Here is a 19,655-nt window from a genome sequence, read left to right as displayed (position 1 = left end):
TTAATTTCATTCTACTGTATCATAATTTCAAAATAACTATAATACTTCTCTTATTAATCATTATTCCACTTTGAATTATTTTGGCTTCTTTTTTAACCCGCGATGCCCAAATCTACCAACCAACTGCTGCCGTCTCTTGCTCCCTCAATTTTTCTGTTCCTCTCTCTGTAGAGGACACCTTCTCCAGGATCTGAATTATCACAATGGCCACAAACCCCTCTCTTTCCCTCTTCTATGTGGTTTTCAATCTGCCCTGCTCTCCACAGTTAAATGGCACTTTAAAAAGACATTTTGATGATAATTCACCATCTTTTAAAGCTTTTCAGGAGATTCTTTCTTTGGGTGGGATGTTTTAACCTGACAGTTAAAGCCAAAATTTATTGACCATAGCCAGTTTTCCCAACCTCTCATCCTATTAATTTTCCATGAGTCCTTCTTTCTAGATAGAGCATGGTGTAAACTGTCTACAGAACACACTCACCCCGTCTTTTGGATTCTGCTCATACTGTGCTCAAAGTCTAAATTCCCTGCCTCTTCCCCTTTGCTTATAAACATCGAACATAAGCCCATCTTCCTCTTCCATGAAGCCACCCTTCCAGAACTTCTCAGGGTTAACTCCATAATTCATGCCTTTATCATTTCCTCTGTCAGTTAATTTTCTCTCATATTATTATGTAAGTATTTCCCCTGCATACCATCTAAACTAACAACTCTGAGCATTTCCCCTTCCTTTGAATTCCCAAATCACTTAGCAAAATTCTGAGGGGTAATGGAGTGAATGCACAAATGAAACATATTATTAAAAAATATTTCATAATGAGATACCCTGATTTTCACTAAAACTATACTTTAGTCCCAATAAACTATATTCATTGTTAAGATGTTAAACACTCAAAGCAATGCATCACAATCAGCGGTAGGCATCTGGTCATTTGTAGTTTTAAGGTAACAAAAAGTGATATTCAAATCTGTACATTTCTCTTCTTAAATGTATTGTTTAATAAATTGTGACACTGTGTTTAAATGCCCATTGTCACACCCCTATAATCACTGTTTTCTATCATTTTTTTCCATTTCTACTGTTTTGGGGGCATTTCAAGGCATGGTGATAGTAAATTACTTTGGGCTGATCACTCTGTATTCCCCATCCATAACTATTCTAGTCCTATTTTCCAGTCTATTATTTCCATTCTATTATATAATCTGCAAGAGCTAGACCCTTCCTTGGTCCTAAAACATGTAACTTAACCTTTCTTGGTAAAAATAAACATCTTCTTCGTCAGGGATGACAATATAATCCATGTAAACCTCTTGATTACTAATGTCTATATTGGAAAAGTAAAAAGCCAGTTATTTTAAGACTACCTGTATTGATATGAATAAAAATGTATATTCCAGTTTTAAAATGGAATGTATATTCTGGTTGGCATGTATGATGGTACAGCCACTGTGGAAAACAGTTTAATGATTCCTCAAAAAGTTAAACACAGAAATGTATATAACCTAATAATTTAACTCCTAGGTATATACCCAAAAGAACTGAAAACAAGTATTCAAATAAAAGCTTGGATGTGAATGTTCATACCACAATATTTAATATACAAAAGATGGAAGCAACTCAAATATTATCAATGGATGAATAGCTAAACAGATGTCATTTATCCATACAAGGAATGTGATTGGTCCATATGAAGGAATGATATATGCTGCAATATAGATGAACTTGGTGAACATGTTAATTGAAAAAAGCCAGTCATAATATTACATATATTATGTGATTCCATTTATATGGCATATCCACAGTAGATAATACTATAAAGACAGAAAGTTGATTAGTGATGGCTTATGCTTGGGGTAGGAAATTGGAGAGAGAGGCATGATAGCTAAAGGTTGCAGTGTTTTTCTTTGTAATAATTAAAGTTCTAAAATTGTGGTAATGGCTATACACATCTATGCATATACTAAAACTTACTCAATTTTATATTTTAAATGAGTGGATTGTATGGTATATATTGTATGCTATATAAAAAACACCTTAAGATAGAGCTTGGAACAAGTGATTTTCTGCAGATAAATAGCTATTTCTATTGAGGCATTTACTCAGAAATAGTGGAGGAGTTAAAAATACACAATCAAGTTTCTTTTTTTTTTTTTCTTTTAAGATTTTTTTTATTTGAGAGAGAGATAGAGAGCCCAAGTAGGCAGAGAGGCAGGCAGAGAGAGGAGGAAGCAGGCTTCCCACTGAGCAGAGAGCCTGATGTGGGACTCGATCCAAGATACTGGGATCATGACCTGAGTCGAAGGCAGCTGATCAACTGACTAAGCCACTCAGGTGCCCCCACAAGAATATTTCAGTGTTGCCTCCTGATATCCTAAGCCCAATGGAAAGAAAGTAGAAGAATCCTGCCTTAATTCACATTAATTTTACAGTTTCCTTCCAGTCTAGGGAAGCATGTGCTAATGTTAAGGAAGCCAAGGGTCCTCAGAGAGTTATATCCCTTGATCACATGTCAGAGTAAAGACAGGAAGTGTATAAGGTCCCAGGCAGACAGAGGAGCAATAGTGTAGTCCAAGTGTGCATCTATTTACTGCAGGTTGTATTGGACAGAATCCATCAAGTCTCCCCTTTTTTATAATGTTAGCCGGGGATAGTCTGGTATTTATTGCCATAGGACAGCACTTGAATGCCAGACAACCTAGGCACTTGGACAACGACCAGCTGTTAGAGATGCTGGATGCTCAGAACTCTGAAGATGATTAAGTAAAACAAAACAAACAAACAAACAAAAAACCTCACTAGTCTTTTCAGAATACATGTTAGGGCCTGAATTCAAGTTACTGCATTCCAAAATAATTATTTCCTCCTCCATATTTTATACCCCTGGCCAGATATATTTCTAGGATTTATAGCCTTTATTTCACAGAATGACCTATGATCAACAAAGAGAGTCACAGTACACATGGTATTTACTGAAGAGGAAGAAGCCCTAAAGTGGGTCAGTTCCAGGGACCGTTGACCAAAGCACTGCACTCTTGCCCCACTCTTCTAGATTCTGCTCCTAAATGATCTCATTTCACCAGGGGGTATGATGATTTTTTCTGCAATTAATTTCCCATGTGCAGGGGAAATGCCATAAATGATATCGCGGGCTGCAACTGTTCCTCATCCTTCTTCCCTTTGGTTCCATTCCCAAACATGAAAAATAAGGAAATTATAAATGTAAACACCACCTGTCTTCAGTTGCAAATCGTTTCCTCGCACAAGGACTTTTTTCTGAAAATACAAATTCTCTATATTACACTTTTTAGTTAAAAGAAATAGTTAAGGGTAATATTAAAGAACTCTCGCTTCTGATTTACCTTATTGACTTCCCACTATTGTTCACTAAGTAAGATTATTAATTTAAAGGCCCATGAAACTTTCTGATGACTTTCATGGTATGTAGCCCACAAGTGGCATGACTCCCTTTCCTTGCACCCACCAAAATCAGGGTAAAATATTAGCACACCAATGATTCTCTCAGTAAATATGAAAAGTGTCATCTACCCTTTCCAATGTTAAAAACCAAATAATTTTATAGTGTAACCGAAATATATCATGTGAATCATATACTAATGTTATTACTAAGTGCACTGATAGCATCCATATAGGTCTGTATCTTCTAAATGAAAAATAGGGGCAAATAAATACACGGGGCAGTTGGTGCAAAACACTGCTCTGCTCAGAAAAAAATTTTATAGTAAAATTTTTTTTTTAAGATTTTATTTATTTATTTAACAGGCAGAGATCACAAGTAGGCAGAGAGCCACGCAGAGAGAGAGAGAGAGAGAGAGGGAAGCAGGCTCTCTGCTGAGCAGAGTCCGATGCAAGGCTCCATCCCAGGGCCCCGGAATCACGACCTGAGCCGAAGGCAGAGACTTCAACCCACTGAGCCACCCAGGCACCCCATGTAGTAAACTTTTAAAACCATATAGACATATATACACACATGCATAATATAAATTTTCAAATCTCTCTGTCTCCCTCTCTCTCAGTCTCATCTCTTAAGTTTCCACCACCCCTTCCAATCATGGTATAATTAATGTAAAGTTGATGTTCTAGTGTAAATATAAGTGTTCTGCTGGCGAATGCTTGCGATACACCACAGTTGTTCGATCATACCCCTCTTGATATTACTAGGCAGTCCACTATGGAATGTGTGTGTGTTTCTTGGCAGTCATAGCATATGATTGCAGAATTGCTGATCTGACAAATGACTTTATATATCTCTTGGGAAAAATTAAAAAAAAAAAAAAAGCAACAACACAGATCGGTGCTCACATTCATGCTCCTTCCATCTTCTGTCTCCTTCTCCCACACCCTGTGCTATCTAATGGTGTCTTTGATTAGAATACATGACCCAGAAAAGAAGAATGTGCTCTTGCTGAAGAGAAGAAAATCTCCTTGATAACTCTTGGAGTGTTTGCTCACTTACCTGGAAATGGCTCAAAATACCTCAATATTAAAAGAAATGTGGAATGTTTCTTCTGTGCTTCGCAAAGTAGGAGTTAGGGAATACCAGGTTTCTATAATCCTGATACATAAAACCATTCGAGTTTGCCCAGACTGAAATTAATCCAAGAGTAAAAATGTGTTCCACACCTGAGAAATACGCCAACAAGCTGAGAATTACTTGGTTTTTCCTTTATACTGAATCTTTTCTCATTTTACCTTTTTTCATTGTGGGCTTTTGGAAGTTTTTAAGTTTGCTAGTCCACTCTGTTTAGTTTGTTTGTTTGTTTCCAGGAGTAAACTGTTACTATTCCCTTATAATGAAAGAAATTCATATTGTCATTTTATTTCACCAAATCTTCCAACCCCACAAAATCCCAAAGACTGAGAGAATACACCCCTCTTCCCTGTTGAAGAAAAGACAGTCTAATGTTCCACTGTTTTTTTAAATTTTTAATTTAATTTATTTTTTATTTTCAGCATAACAGTATTCCTTGTTTTTGCACCACACCCAATGCTCCATGCAATCCGTGCCCTCTATAATACCCACCACCTGGTACCCCCAGCCTCCCACCCCCCGCCCCTTCAAAACCCTCAGATTGTTTTTTTCAGAGTCCATAGTCTCTCATGGTTCACCTTCCCTTCCAATTTCCCCCAACTCCCTTTTGTTCCACTGTTTTTTAGGGCTTTTTTGTTGTTGTTTTTTGTTTTTTTAATAAAAGAACAAAATCTTTCTCTTTGGTGGAAATCATTAGAGCACTGTGCATCATTTTATCCTACAAAGAGGGGTGTCCTAGGATTAGGAAAGGCTCAGAGAGGCATGAATGACACTATCCTATTGGGCATACAAATTAGGTCTTTATTATAGATTCAGAGGGTACCTTTCTAGCGGGGCTATATAAGCACTTGAACATATTTTATTCAATTTACCGGACTTGGAGGATTGAGTTAAATGTACGAAATGTTGATATAGGTCGGACTTGATACTCACCAAAGAAACAATCCCAAGCTTTCATATTGTGGAATGTTGTCCAATACTTCTCTCATCCCTATCAAGAGTAACAGCTAGAGTAGAATACTTGGATATGAGTGTGAATTCCTGGGTTGCAGACATTTATATGGTGTTATTAATTCTGGTTGGAGCTAAGTCCCTCCCTGAGTAGACCAGATCAGGGCTATGGATTCCCACTACACATAACTCCTAGAGAGCAGAGAACGATCTTTTCCTTCTCATCATGCAGAACACAAACTTATTTTTTAAATTTAAACTGATTTGCTAGAATTTAAGGGAATTTAAAAGGTTTTTCATTTCCCTTCCTTATCCTTTTCCTCCCAACTCCCGGGGTGAAATTGTATTGCCATTTTTTGTGATGGAAATGTGATTGGATGTTATGTAAACTTTAATGCGTCCCTTATCTGGGAAGACTAGGTTAGTGTCAGCCATAAACACATTAGTTCACAATAGTGTATTAGATTTCTGATAAAAAGAAAATCCCCAAAGAGTGGAGAAAAAAGATAATGATCTTGGACAACTGCAATGGTGGCTGAAGCAGCTGGCAGACAAAGGGATTGGGGAAAGAAAAGGAAAATAAGAAGGCCTTGGATGCCCATTGGTACAAAGCCTGGCTGCAAAGGGAGCAGGGAAAACAGATGTGACCTACTTTTTAATTATACCTCAGGCAGACATCCTTGGGACTTAGTTCTGAGAAATTTGGAAACTTGAAACTTTTTTTAAAAGATTTTATTTATTCATTTCAGAGAGACGGAGAGACAGAGAAAGAGTGGAGTGGAGTGGGGGTCAGGGTGAGGGAGATGGGAGAGCAGAGAGAGAGAGAGACAAGCAGTTTCTGTGCTGTGTGTGGAGCCCATGAAGGGTTCCATCCCATGACCTTGAGGTCATGACCTGAACCAAGAGCAAGAGTCAGATGCTTAACTGTCAGAGCCACCCAGGTACCCCCAAACTTGAAACTTTTATTATAAAGTTTTTTATAGCATGGGGCACCTGGGTGGCTCAGTCATTAAGCGTCTGACCTCAGCTCAGTTCATGATCCCAGGGCCCTGAGATCAAGGGCCACATCAGGCTCCCTGTTTGCTGGCAAGCCTGCTTTCCCTTTTCCAGTCCCCTTGCTTGTGTTTTCTGCTCTCTGTCTCTCTCTGTCAAATAAATAAATAAAATCTTTTAAAAAGAAGTTTTTTATAGTAAATATTGGGGAGAAAACATGAGTCAAAGAAAGATTTTATAAACATATATGTATATATGTTACATATATGTATATACACATATATGCATACATGCAAAAGTGTTGGGTGGTTCAAAACTATTTTTCTTTGTATAGGTCAGGTTTTAACTAAAAACAAATAATAAAATGAAGAGAAACAATTCTTGATTAAACAAAGATTTTCTATATAGAAGCAGAGTCACAGTCAAAATCACCCATTTCAGGCCAGCTACTACATAAACATAGATAAACAAGTGAATCAATTAACCAAACAAATATCTTTCATCCTTGGAGTTTGGAGTTCTTAAAAGACCTTGTGATTTTCACAAGGGAAAAAAAAGTTATTTTTGAGTTCTGATGCCAGTTACTTGGCATTCTATTCTCAGAATAAGAGTCCAAGCCTATTTTTATATTGTTCATTAGAAACTATGTATGGTGATGTACTTGTTCCAAAAGCATTTATTGCGAGCCTTCTGCGGGCAAGGCAATGAATGCTACCAATGTACACATGGATTGCACAAATTTCCTGCCTTCCTAACCTTATTGTATTAGAAGGCAGATGTGTAAACATATATATAAAATAAATAATTGCTGTAAGCATCTATGCCTTGCTTGCTGTGTGCCAGATCCTGTTTTATGTACTATATCTCTCCCTCCCCACTTCTGTGTATGTATGTACTTAAAATCCTCAGAGCAGCTTTGTGAGGAAGGCAATATGATTATCCCATTTCACAGTTAAGAAATTTAGGCATAGAGAGATTAAGTTAACTTGTCCAAGGTCACACAGCCATTAAAAATGGTAGAGTCAGGATCTGTACCTAGGCAGTATAGCTCCTGAGTTTACATGTGTCACTACAGTGCTATGATGGAAAAAACACAAGGGGTGTAAATGTGGAAAGTTGTTGTTGGGAAAGAAAAGGTGTCCTAGAGAGAGAGAAACATAAACCGATTCTTCACAAAAATATGTAAGAATGAGCGTGAGGAAGTGAGGGAAAAGTCAGGGATTTATGCTCCTGGTACAGTTGTTCTTATTAACAAGGTCTAATTTTGCTAAACAAATCTTCTATACATTACTAAACAAGGCTACTTCCATTCAGTCAACTGCACTTCAATTAAGAATGAGGGGGAGGGACACCTGGGTGGCTCAGTGGGTTAAGCCTCTGCCTTCCGCTCAGGTCATGATCTCAGGGTCCTGGGATCAAGCCCCGCACAGGGCTCTCTGCTCAGCAGGGAAGCCCGCTTCCCCTTCTCTCTCTGTGTACTTGTGATCTCTGTCAAATAAATAAATAAAATCTTAAAAAAAAAAAAAAAGAATAAAGGGGAAAATTGGTTTTCCTGATATCCTATGTGTTAATAATTCAGTAGTGTGATGGAGGGGAAAAAAAATAGATACCCTGGTTGATCAGTTACAGGAGGTAGAGTGAGGGAGGGCATCATTTGATTTGATGTATCGTAGAAGTGTTAAGAAAACATCTACCTGAGCTAAAATATTTCCTCTACTTATGCTTTGGTGGTACAGCATGCAAGGCAACAGATGCTATCTGGAAGGGATAAGCCCTTTGGTGGTCATTAACACATTAGCTAACATTATGTTTATCAGCTCCCTAGCAGAGAGCAGAAAGCTGGAATGTTAGACAAGTGAGGCAGAGGACAAACTGGATATGCTTGGTGGGATTCAAGAATTTGAAGAGGAGAAGAAAACCAAAAGAATGGTGTAGGCCTTAGGGACTATAGCAGGCCCAGATAGACAGTGATGGCCAGGGCAGGGGACCACGGGCAAGGGCAATTTTGATGCCTCACTTACGTAGCAGAAGTTGCATTCACATGCCGTGTAGTGTTTATCTGGGAAACATAGTTTAAGGAGGAAATGGGTAGTTTTTTTGTTGTTGTTGTTGTTTTCCCTTTCCCATGTATGGGAAGCTGCAACGTTCATCTGAAGGAATGGAATATGAGGAAACAAACTGGTCGCTGGATACAATTTTCTTCCTTGACTGGATTATACGTATAGTAAAGAGGTTAAGACAATAGCGCAAAAAGAACATCCAGTTCTCTTTGAAGTTTGAAATCCAGGATTATTCTTGTCAGTCCAGTCATCTCCCAATTCATGATGTAACTGTCACACTTTTGCTGCTTTTGATGCCAGACATTATCTTGAAAACTCTGATAATTTTCCCAGGAGTACATTGCACCTTGCAGGAACATGCTGACACTAAGTGGGACAGGTACCTCAATACTCCCTCTTCAATTTCCTGTAGAATGCGTTTCGCTTTCATTGCTTTGTGCCCTCTCAAAGATAGACAGATGGATCCAGAGAATATATATGACAAATGTTGTCAGGCTTAGCAAACCAAAATAGAGAACATCCAGTTAAATTTGAATGTTAGATAATAATACATTTTTGGTGTAAGTATATCCCATGCAATTCTTGGGATGTACTTAGGCTAAGAATATTTAGCATTTGAAAAATCAAGCTTGGTGGGATGACCTGTATTTTATCTGGCCACCCTATTTATAGTAGATTACATACAGCATAGGCCTTTGGTCTCTAACAGAAAAGGAAATCAAATCCCAATGCTGCTAACTAGCAGATATATGCTTTTGGTGAATTTACCTACTCTTTCTGAACCTGTTGTTTCCTTTGAGCAATAGAAATAATACTAAATCTGTCAAAGGGTTGGAGACAAAATTAAATAAGCTAATATATGAACTCTAGTAGAAGCCTACAAATTGAAGTCTTTATAAATGATGGCTCAACCTGAGGCATAACACCATACAGAGAGTACTATAAAAACTAGTAATAGTTATTAATGATGTACTTTTATTTTTTCACCTTCTGAAAGGGTTTTCATTATCTAGATGCATAATCAATATGCAATTTCCATGTAAATTTTAATTTTTTTAATTTCTGAAGGATTTTAGGGAACTATTTTTATGTAAAATATTTCAAATTCTAACTGAAAGCAATTAGTGCTAACTTTTCAAATTCATCACCCTCTAAAAATTTGCTTGTTGCATGCCTGTTTGAGCCCTAAAGTTGTACAGACACTCTAACAATTACCATTCTTCATTTATATCTTATTAGTGCATGTGAATTCTGCAGTACTGCAACTCCTGCCTCATTATCTCTCTCTGTGTCTCTCTGCCTCTCTGTCAGTGTCTCTGTTTATCTCTTTCTCTCATACACATGCACACACACACACATACACACACGCACACACACACACATCTGCCCTTGCTTGGGGAGAAAAGATCTGATTTGTCTGTCTCAAAGAGAACAGGGTAGGTGTTCTAGAGATTTTTTTTTTCTTTTAAATGCATTTTCTATTTAAAGAGGAGAGAGAAAGAAGGAAGAAGAGAGATAACCCCCAAGAAAGTCAAACTATCTATTTATTTAGTTATGTGTTTTGGGTTGCATTTTGCATTAATCGTCACCACACACAGGAGCCCTGCAATTTATTATTGGTGATAAGTGTGGACAGTAGCTATTATTTTCTCTCCCTGTTCTAAAATGTGGCATAGTGGGACACTTAGATTTATGGAACATGCATTATTCAAAACTCTAGTTCTGGGATGGCTCAGCAGGAAGATTCCCAGTTATTTCCATATCCTTTCTTCAAAATTCTTCTTTACTTGCTTTCTTTCTTTCCATATCAGGGTGTTAGAAATCACTCAAAACTCAGAAGTGGAAGAATTCATCATGGAAATCTATCAGTACAGTATCTTTCACAAATGGGAATAACTATGAACCCCTATTCTACAAAATCCACAGAAAAGCCCTAGGAGGAAGGAAGTGGATTTTCATTGCAAGTAATGAGATAAGATCACCTAATTCACTAGCAAATCCCTTAAGTGTTAAAGACTCAAATAATAGAGTATCATTTTTATTTTGTACCCCCCCGACCCATGCAACTTGAGTGTTCTAGTAACCAGGAATTACTCATCATCAATCATTTAAAGGCATTTATTTTTTTTTTTTACTCAATATCCTAGTTTTTCACACATATACAAGACACTTGAAAAGAAGAAAAGCAAATCAGGAATCTAAGAAGAATATACAATATAAAAATAATGAAGAAATGGAAAATATCTAGGAAATTAAGTATACATATATAATATGTTGTATATATTAACACTGATATATGTAATGAATGAACTTACAAATGAATTTATAAATATAAACCATTGAGAATTTTCAGAGTTCCATATTTCTAATTGCTACTAGTAGTAATTATCATTGTATTATATAATTTTACAAAGGGTTCTATATGAGTGAGAATAAAGCACAATTAAAAGATATTCAGCTTTTTGCACATAAGAAATCCATTTAAAATGACTCTGGACTAGTATGAGAGGTGGGAGCTCTCGCAAGGTTGAGTTGGAACACCCACCATTGGGAGAAGTCTGAAAATGTCATTTGGATGCCATGGTAACCTGTGAAGAATCAATAGGATAATGTAATTCCTGGCTATAAACAATCCAGAAGAGAGATAATATAGAGGTGTGGTTAGTAACCTGAGCTCAAGATTGCTGCTGTACAGTTCTGATTCTATTTGACAATTATTTCTCTAGCTTTTAAAAGCTTACTTCTCTGCCAGACTTTATTCAGGTTTCTGAAACTTTGAATTTCTTACGGGCAGAAGCCACACTTCTCATTCCGTGGCTCTGAAATGCTCAAATGTGCCATCATCCATCCTCATTTGTGTTTGCGTATGCCAAATAACCATTTATGGATAATTTATTATATGTCAGCCTCCGTGCTTTATCTATCCGTCTATCAATTGGTCTATTGGCAAGATCTTGGTGAATTCTCACATCACCTTGAAATTTTGTTTCATTACTATTAATATCCCCATTTTTACAGATGTTGTAAAGGTGGGGAAAAGTTTGGTTGCTGAATTCTTAAGGAATTTCTCAATATTGAAATAAGAGAATGAGGCTTTGGTTCTCTGAAACCAGCAATTACCTGAAAGCGTTGCTTGCATTACTACAGTTCTCTTGACTAGAGGCTTCTGAGAATAACCCAGCAATGAAAGTACTATCCCATAGGTTCGCTGGAACCAAGTTCTGCCATGTGAGCTGGACCCGCTTCAGCAGAGCCTAAGTGGTTAAAGACTGGGACCAGACTCTTTGGGGTTAAATTCCAGTTATGCCATTTATTAAAATACAACCTTGAGAAAGTTCCTCAGGTAGGAAGAAAAGACAGTAGCCATGTCATGGATTTGTTGAGAGGATTAAATGAGTGAATATGTGGCATTTAAAGCAGTGCCTTGCACATAGTGAATGCTATTTAAGTGTTAGTTATTTTCACTATCTATACTCTTGCTGTATCCTGAGTGAACTGAGACTTCAGGATTTTCTTCATTGGGAATAAGCAGGCACCTTTAGACAGTGCAAGGGAGGATCCTGGGCTCTGTTAAATAGGAATGGAGAAATGAGAACAACCTTGCCTCTCCATTCCTGTCTTCTCAGGGCAGTTCACAATTTCTAGGGAAAATGGATGACAATTCAGACTATTTGAATATCTGTGATTCTAATTGGAGAGAATGAGAACATGCTACCAGTCAGATATAAAACAGAATCCAAGGTGACCTTTTAAGTGGCAATCTTCTAAGAATTGCAATTTTGTCCTTCTGTGGCTTACCACATTATGGCATATTTTGCTCATCAAGGTTAGAAACAGCTTTAAAACAGAACCTATTCCTTTATGTCCTCCTTGATTGGTGTGTATGGATGGGTGGTTTGGGGAAAGTAAGGACTGAGAGAGAAAGAAAGAAAACGGAACAATTAAAAGCATTCTGAAAAAGTTACCTCAATTGTTCCATGTTTGTGTTAGAATTCCAGGTGAGCCTAAGACTTCTGAGGTCAGTATTGTGTTAAGGAAAGTGGCAAATTAGTCGCTTGAAGCAATTGTTTACAAAAAAACTCAAGAAAAGTTATTGTTTGACCTGTGAGCTACTTAAGAATCAGCTTAAATTAACATTAAAGCATAAATGAGTTTTTAGTTAGTGGAAAAAAAGAATTGATGGGCTAGTTAGAAGCAGTATTTTTAAAAATACAACTTGTATTTTATCTGTTTACACTCGTAATTCATGTTCATTGAGGCATATGTAAAATATGCATCTAATCTCAAGAACCAGATATAATCAAGCTTTTTTTTTTTTTTAAAGATTTTTATTTATTTATTTGTCAGACAGAGATCACAAGTAGGCAGAGAGGCGGGCAGAGAGAGAGAGGAGGAAGCAGGTTGCCCTCAGAGCAGAGAGCCCGATGTGGTGCTCGATCCCATGACCCTGGGATCATGACCTGAGCTGAAGGCAAAGGCTTCAACCCACTGAGCCACCCAGGTGTCCCAGATATAACCAATCTTAACATTATGGTGCATAGTTTGTAACCTTTTTTCCTTGAATATATGCATCAATCATATTAATACTATTTAACAATCACTGTGGCAATAAAAATTAATATATAAATATTAAATTTTAAATTTTAAATTCCACTCTGTTTTCTACACATTTTCAGTTGCAGGTATTACAGATGTGTTTACCAAGTGATACGAGTGGTGGTGTAATTTTTTCCATTAACTCATTCTAATAATTTCTGAATCAGTTGCCTTTTAGAGATAACTAGTGCCCTCTGCTCTCCCAGGTGTGACCTTTTATTTGCTACCCCTGCCAATAAGGAAGTGGTGCTCCACTGTGCATCATGACTTGACATAGAAAACCCTATCAAACTCACCTACTGATGTTTTCCTTGAAGTGATAATCGTTGGGTGATTGGGGTTCCAATAACTGGAGAATCAATCATATTGTCAATGGCACTAAATCTACTTGCAGTCTCCGCCAACTAACAGAAATCACAATAAAAAAAAAGTCAAGCCCTTAACATATTGCTTGCTAAGTCAAAATATATAGCAAATAGCTTTATCATCAACTCAATCATAAAAATCATTTATTGGAAAGTTATATTTGAATAGATGGAACCTGCTCTTTCAGGCCAAATAAGCCATACAGTGAGGCAATAAGAACCAAGATCTATTGCTAGGTTTCTTGAGCTAAAATTCTTGCTCTCCTACTTACGTTTTAAAAAATTCTCTTTATCTCAGTTTCCTTATCTGTAAGTTAATATTCTATTCAACAGGGATGATAAAAAGGATGCTCCCACATGAGGTCTCCACTGGATCCCAGTGGAGTAGACTCGCACTCATCCCATCTATCCCTTAAGCTTCCTTTTTGTCTTTGGAATGTTGCCCACCAGTACTTAAGACCCCAAGTCAGTGCCTATAACAGCTCCATTTGTTTTTGTTCTTTGTGGGTTTTTTTTTTTTTTTTATGAGTTTGGTTGGGGTTTTGTGTTTGCATTTTGTTTTGTTTTACCTCTTCTCCATTATTTCTTGGCTTTTCCAGAGCCCAAATCCTCCAGAGATGAACAGATGAACATCAAACCCTGCCCACCAGGACCCTAGCCACCCACAGGAGTGCTATTACTCCTATCAGCAACTGGCTGGCAGGAGGGATTAATAAGCAACATTTGTGGCTAGACATAGAACTCCTGGCTGGGATATTGCATTTAAGAACCTTAGGACAGTGGTTACTTACCCTTTCCATAGAAGAATCATGATATTTTAACAACTGCTGGGACTGTATTAGTGTGCTTGTTGAATATCAGCCCTGTATACATGTATATATGAGCGCACATACATCTATCACTATGCAACACTATATGGTAAACCTCTTGTATAAAGCCATCTTACTTTGAAAGATAAAATGTCCTGAATAAAATTTGGGCCTCCTTTAATTTTCTCAATCTCTTCAATCCTCTTCACAGATGTGGATTTGGTCTTTTAAATTCTGGTGTCAGAGAAATAAGTCATCAAAAAACATAAAAACATCTTGGGGGAAAATAAACTATTCTTAAGTTTATCAGGCACAATTTTTTTAATTTTTTTGAGACATGAAGCCTTATTAGAAGTCAGTATGTAGTTAGAGGGAAGTATGAACAACTGACATTGCAGAAAACGTCATAATGACCAAAAAAGGAGAGCAAACACAGAAGAATAGATGCTGTGAGTGTTGGGCTTTTCATAGTTCCCTTGGATTATAATTGTGTTTTAAATAGAAAGATATTGTCATTGCCCGGACTTATGGTATGCAAATGTTATACTATATCATTCATTTGGCTTCTACTTATTGGTCATGAATATGGATGCCATTTACCCTGTAATTAAAATATAGTCTAGTAATTTACACCTGAATTCAATTACAGCCTTAAAATAGCTTTTCCACTGAGATCTTACAAAGTAACTTAGAGTTATATTGCTCTTTTTTTTCCATGCTGAGTAATAATATTGGCAAAGTCTTGTCCTACCAGCCATCCAATTCTCTTGCTATTGCACACAGGCATTCCTAGAGGCTTCTCTTTTTCCATATTTCAGCCTCATTAACCCTAGTTTGATTACACATTATGCTTGGAGAACATCTATTCTACTTCCTAACTCATTTTTTTAAAGACAAATATATATATATACATATATATCTGTGTATATATTTGTTCTGTTTTTGTTTAATTATTTTTATGAGTATATAATGTATCATTTGCCCTAGGGTACAGGTCTGTGAATCATCAGTCTTACACATGTCACAGCACTCACCATAGCACATACCCTCCCCAATGTCCATAAGCCAACCACCCTCTTCCTACCCCACCACCTACCAGCAACCTTCAGTTTGTTTTGTGAGATTAGGATTTTCTTATAGTTTGTCTCCCACCCGATCCCATTTTTCATTTTTTCCTTCCCTAACCCCTTAAGCCCCCAACCCCCCACTCTGCCGCTCAAATTCATCATAGCAGAGAGATCATATGATAATTGTCTTTCTCTGATTGACTTGTTTTGCTCAACTTAATACCTCTAGTTCCATCCACGTCATTGCAAATGGCAAGATTTCATTTCTTTTGATGGCTGCATGGTATCCATTGTGTGTGTGTGTGTGTGTGTGTGTGTGTGCGCGCGCGCGTGTGTGTGTATACCACATCTTCTTTATCCTTTCATCTGTTGATGGATATCTAGGTTTTTCCCCATAGTTTGGCCACTGTGGACATTGATGCTATAAACATTCGGGTGCACATGTCCCTTTGGATCACTACATTTGTATCTTTAGGGTAAATACCCAGTACTGGGATTGCTGGGTCATATGGTACTTCTATTTTCAACTTTTTGAGAAACCTCTCCATACTGTTTTCCAGAGTGGCTACACCAGCCTGCATTTTTACCAACAGTGTAGGAGGGTTCCCCTTTCTCTTCATCCTCACCAACATCTGTCATTTTGTGACTTGTTAATTTTAGCCATTCTGACTGATGTCACTGTGGTTTTGATGTATATTTCCCTCATGCAAAGTGATGTGGAGCACTTTTTCATGTGTCTATTGGCCATCTGGATGTCTTCTTTGCAGAAATATCTGTCCGTGTCCTCTGCCCACTTCTTGATTGGATTCTTTGGTTTTTTGGGTGTTGAGTTTGATAACTTCTTTATAGATTTTGGATACTAGCCCTTTACCTGATATGTCGTTTGCTAATATTGTCTCCCATTCTGTCAGTTGTCTTTGGTTTTGTTGACTGTTTCCTTTGCTGTGCAAAAGCTTTTGATCTTGAGGAGGTCCCAATAGTTCATTTTTTCCCTTGCTTTCCTTGCCTTTGGCGATGTTTCTAGGAAGAAACTGCTGCAGCTGAGGTCGAAGAGATTTCTGCCTGTGTTCTCCTCAAAGATTTTGATGGACTGCTGTCTCACATTGAGGTTGTTCATCCATTTTGAGTCTATTATACTGTGTGATGTAAAGAAATGGTCAATTCTTCTGCATGTGGCTGTCTAATTTTCCCAACATCATTTGTTGAAGAGACTGTCTTTTTTCCATTGGACGTTCTTTCCTGCTTTGTTGAAGATTAGTTGACCATAAAGTTGAGAGTCTATTTCTGGGCTCTCTATTCTGTTCTGCTGACCTATGGTTCTGTTTTTGTGCCAGTACCATACTGTCCTGATGATTACAGCTTTGTAATAGAGCTTGAACTCCGGAATTGTGATGCCACCATTCCTCTGGCTATTTGAGGTCTTTTCTGGTTCCATATAAATTTTAGGATTATTTGTTCCATTTCTTTGAAAAAAATTGGTGGTATTTTGATAGGGATTGCATTAAATGTGTAGACTGCTTTATGTAGCATAGATATTTTCACAATATTTGTTCTTCCAATCCATGAGCATGGAACATTTTTCCATTTCTTTGTGTCTTCCTCAATTTCTTTCATGAGTATTCTATAGTTTTCTGAGTACAGATTCTTTGCCTCTTTGGTTAGGCTTATTCTTAGGTATCTTATGGTTTTGGGTACAATTGTAAAGGGGATCTGCTCCTTAATTTCTCTTTCTTCTGTCTTGCTATTGGTGTATAGAAATGCAACTGGTTTCAGTGCATTGATTTTATATCCTGATACTTTACTGAATTCTCGTATGCATTCTAGCAGTTTTGGAATGGAGTGTTTTGTGTTTTTCACATATATCATATCATCTGCAAAGAGTGAGAATTTGACTTCTTCTTTGCTTATTTGGATGCCTTTAATTTCTTTTTGATGTCTGATTTCTGAAGCTAGGACTTCTAGTACTATGTTGAATAGCAGTGGTGATAGTAGACACCTGCCATGTTCCTGACCTTAGGGGAAAAGCTCTCAGTTCTTCTGTATTGAGAATGATATTCGCTGTGGGTTTTTCATAGAGGGCTTTCATGATATTGAGGTATACACTTCTATCCCTACACTGTGAAGAGTTTTGATCAAGAAAGGATGCTGTACTTTGTCAAATGCTTTTTCAGCATATCTTGAGAGTACCATGTAGTTCTTATTCTTTCTTGTATTAGTGTATTGTATCACATTGATTGATTTGCAGTTGTTGAACCAACATTGCAGCCCGAGAATGAATCCCACTTGGTCGTAGTGAATAATCCTTTTTAAAGTACTGCTGGATACTATTGACTAGTATTTTGGTGAGAATTTTTGAATCCATGTCCATCAAGGATATTGGTCTGTCATTCTCCTTTTTGGTGGGGTCTTTGCCTGGTTTGGGGATCAAGAGAATGCTGGCCTCATAAAATGAGTTTGGCAGTTTTCCTTCCATTTCTATCTTTTAGACCAGTTTTAGGAGAATGGGTATTAATTCTTCAAATGTTTGGTAGAATTCCCCTGGGAAGCTGTCTGGCCCTGGACTCTTGTTTGTTGGGAGATTTTGATGACTGCTTCAATCTCCTTGCTGGTTATGGGTTTGTTCAGGTTTTCTATTTCTTCCTGGTTCAGTTTTGGTAGTTTATATGTCTCTAGGAGTGCATCCATGTCTTCCAGATTGGTAAATTTGTTAGCATATAGTTGCTCATAATATGTTCTTATAATTGTTTGTATTTTCTTGGTGTTAGTTATGATCTTTCCTCTTTCATTAATGATTTTATTATTTGGGTCCTTTCTCTGGCCAGGGGTTTATCAATCTTATTAATTCTTTCAAAGAACCAGCTCCTAGTTTCATTGATTTGTTCTACTGTTCTTTTGGTTTCTATTTCATTCATTTCTGCTCTGATCTTTATGATTTCTCTTCTCCTGCTGGCTTTAGACTTTCTTTGCTGTTCTTTCTCAGCTCCTTTAGGTGTAGGGTTAGGTTGTGTACTTGAGACCTTTCTTGTTTCTTGAGAAAGGTTTGTATCACTATATACTTTCCCCTCAGGACTGCCTTTGCTGTGTCCCAAAGATTTTGAATGATTGTGTTTTCATTTTCATTTCTTTCCATGAATTTTTTCCATTCTTCTTTAATTTCCTGGTTGACCCATTCATTCTTTAGAAGGATGCTCTTTAGCCTCCATGTATTTGAGTTCTTTCCAACTTTCCTCTCGTGATTGAGTTCTAGCTTCAGAGCATTGTGGTCTGAAAATATGCAGGGAATGATCTCAGTCTTTTGGTACCAGTTGAGACCTGATTTGTGACAGGATGTAATCTATTCTGGAGAATGTTCCATTTGTATTAGAGAAGAATGTGTATTCTGGTACTTCAGGATGGAATGTTCTGAATATATCTGTGATGTTTATCTGGTCCAGTGTGTCATTTAAAGCCTTTATTTCCTTGTTGATCTTTTGCTTGATGATCTGTCCATTTCAATGAGGGGGGGTGTTAAAGTCCCCTACCATTATTGTATTATTGTCAATATATTTCTTTGATTTTGTTATTAATTGGTTTATATAGTTGGCTGCTCCAATGTTAGGGACATAGATATTTAAAATTCTTAGATCTTCTTGTTGGACAGACTCTTTAGGTATGATACAGTGTCCTTCCTAATCTCTTATTATAGTCTTTGCTTAAAATCTAATTTATCTGATATAAGGATTGCCACCCCAGCTATCTTTTGCTGTCCTTAGCATGATAACACCCTCCCTTTAAATCTGGAGGTGTCTTTGGGTCTAAAATGAGTTTCTTGCAGACAGCGTATCTTGTTTTTTTATCCATTCTGATACTAATCTGTGTCTTTTGATTGGGGAATGGAGCCCATTTACATTCAGGGTAACTATTGAAATATATTAATTTGGTGCCATTGCATTGCCTATAAGGTGACTGTTACTGTCTTTGTGTCTGTTCCTTTTTGGTCTACTCCTTTTAGGCTCTCTTTGCTTAGAGGACCCCTTTCAATATTTCCTATAGGGCTGGTTTTGTGTTTGCAAATCCTTTAATTTTTGTTTGTCCTGGAAGCTTTTTTATCTCTCCTTCTATTTTCAATGACACCCTAGTTAAATATGGTATTCTTGGCTGCATATTTTTCTCATTTATTGCCTAGATATATCATTCCATTTTCTCTGGCCTACCAGGTTTCTGTGCATAAGTCTGCTGCCAATCTAATATTTCTACCATTTTATGTTACAAACTTCTTGTCCTG

The sequence above is a fragment of the Mustela nivalis genome (genome assembly GCF_964662115.1).
Source record: "Mustela nivalis genome assembly, chromosome: 1".
Taxonomy (NCBI): Eukaryota; Metazoa; Chordata; class Mammalia; order Carnivora; family Mustelidae; genus Mustela; species Mustela nivalis.
Note: the sequence above shows the minus strand (reverse complement) of the source record.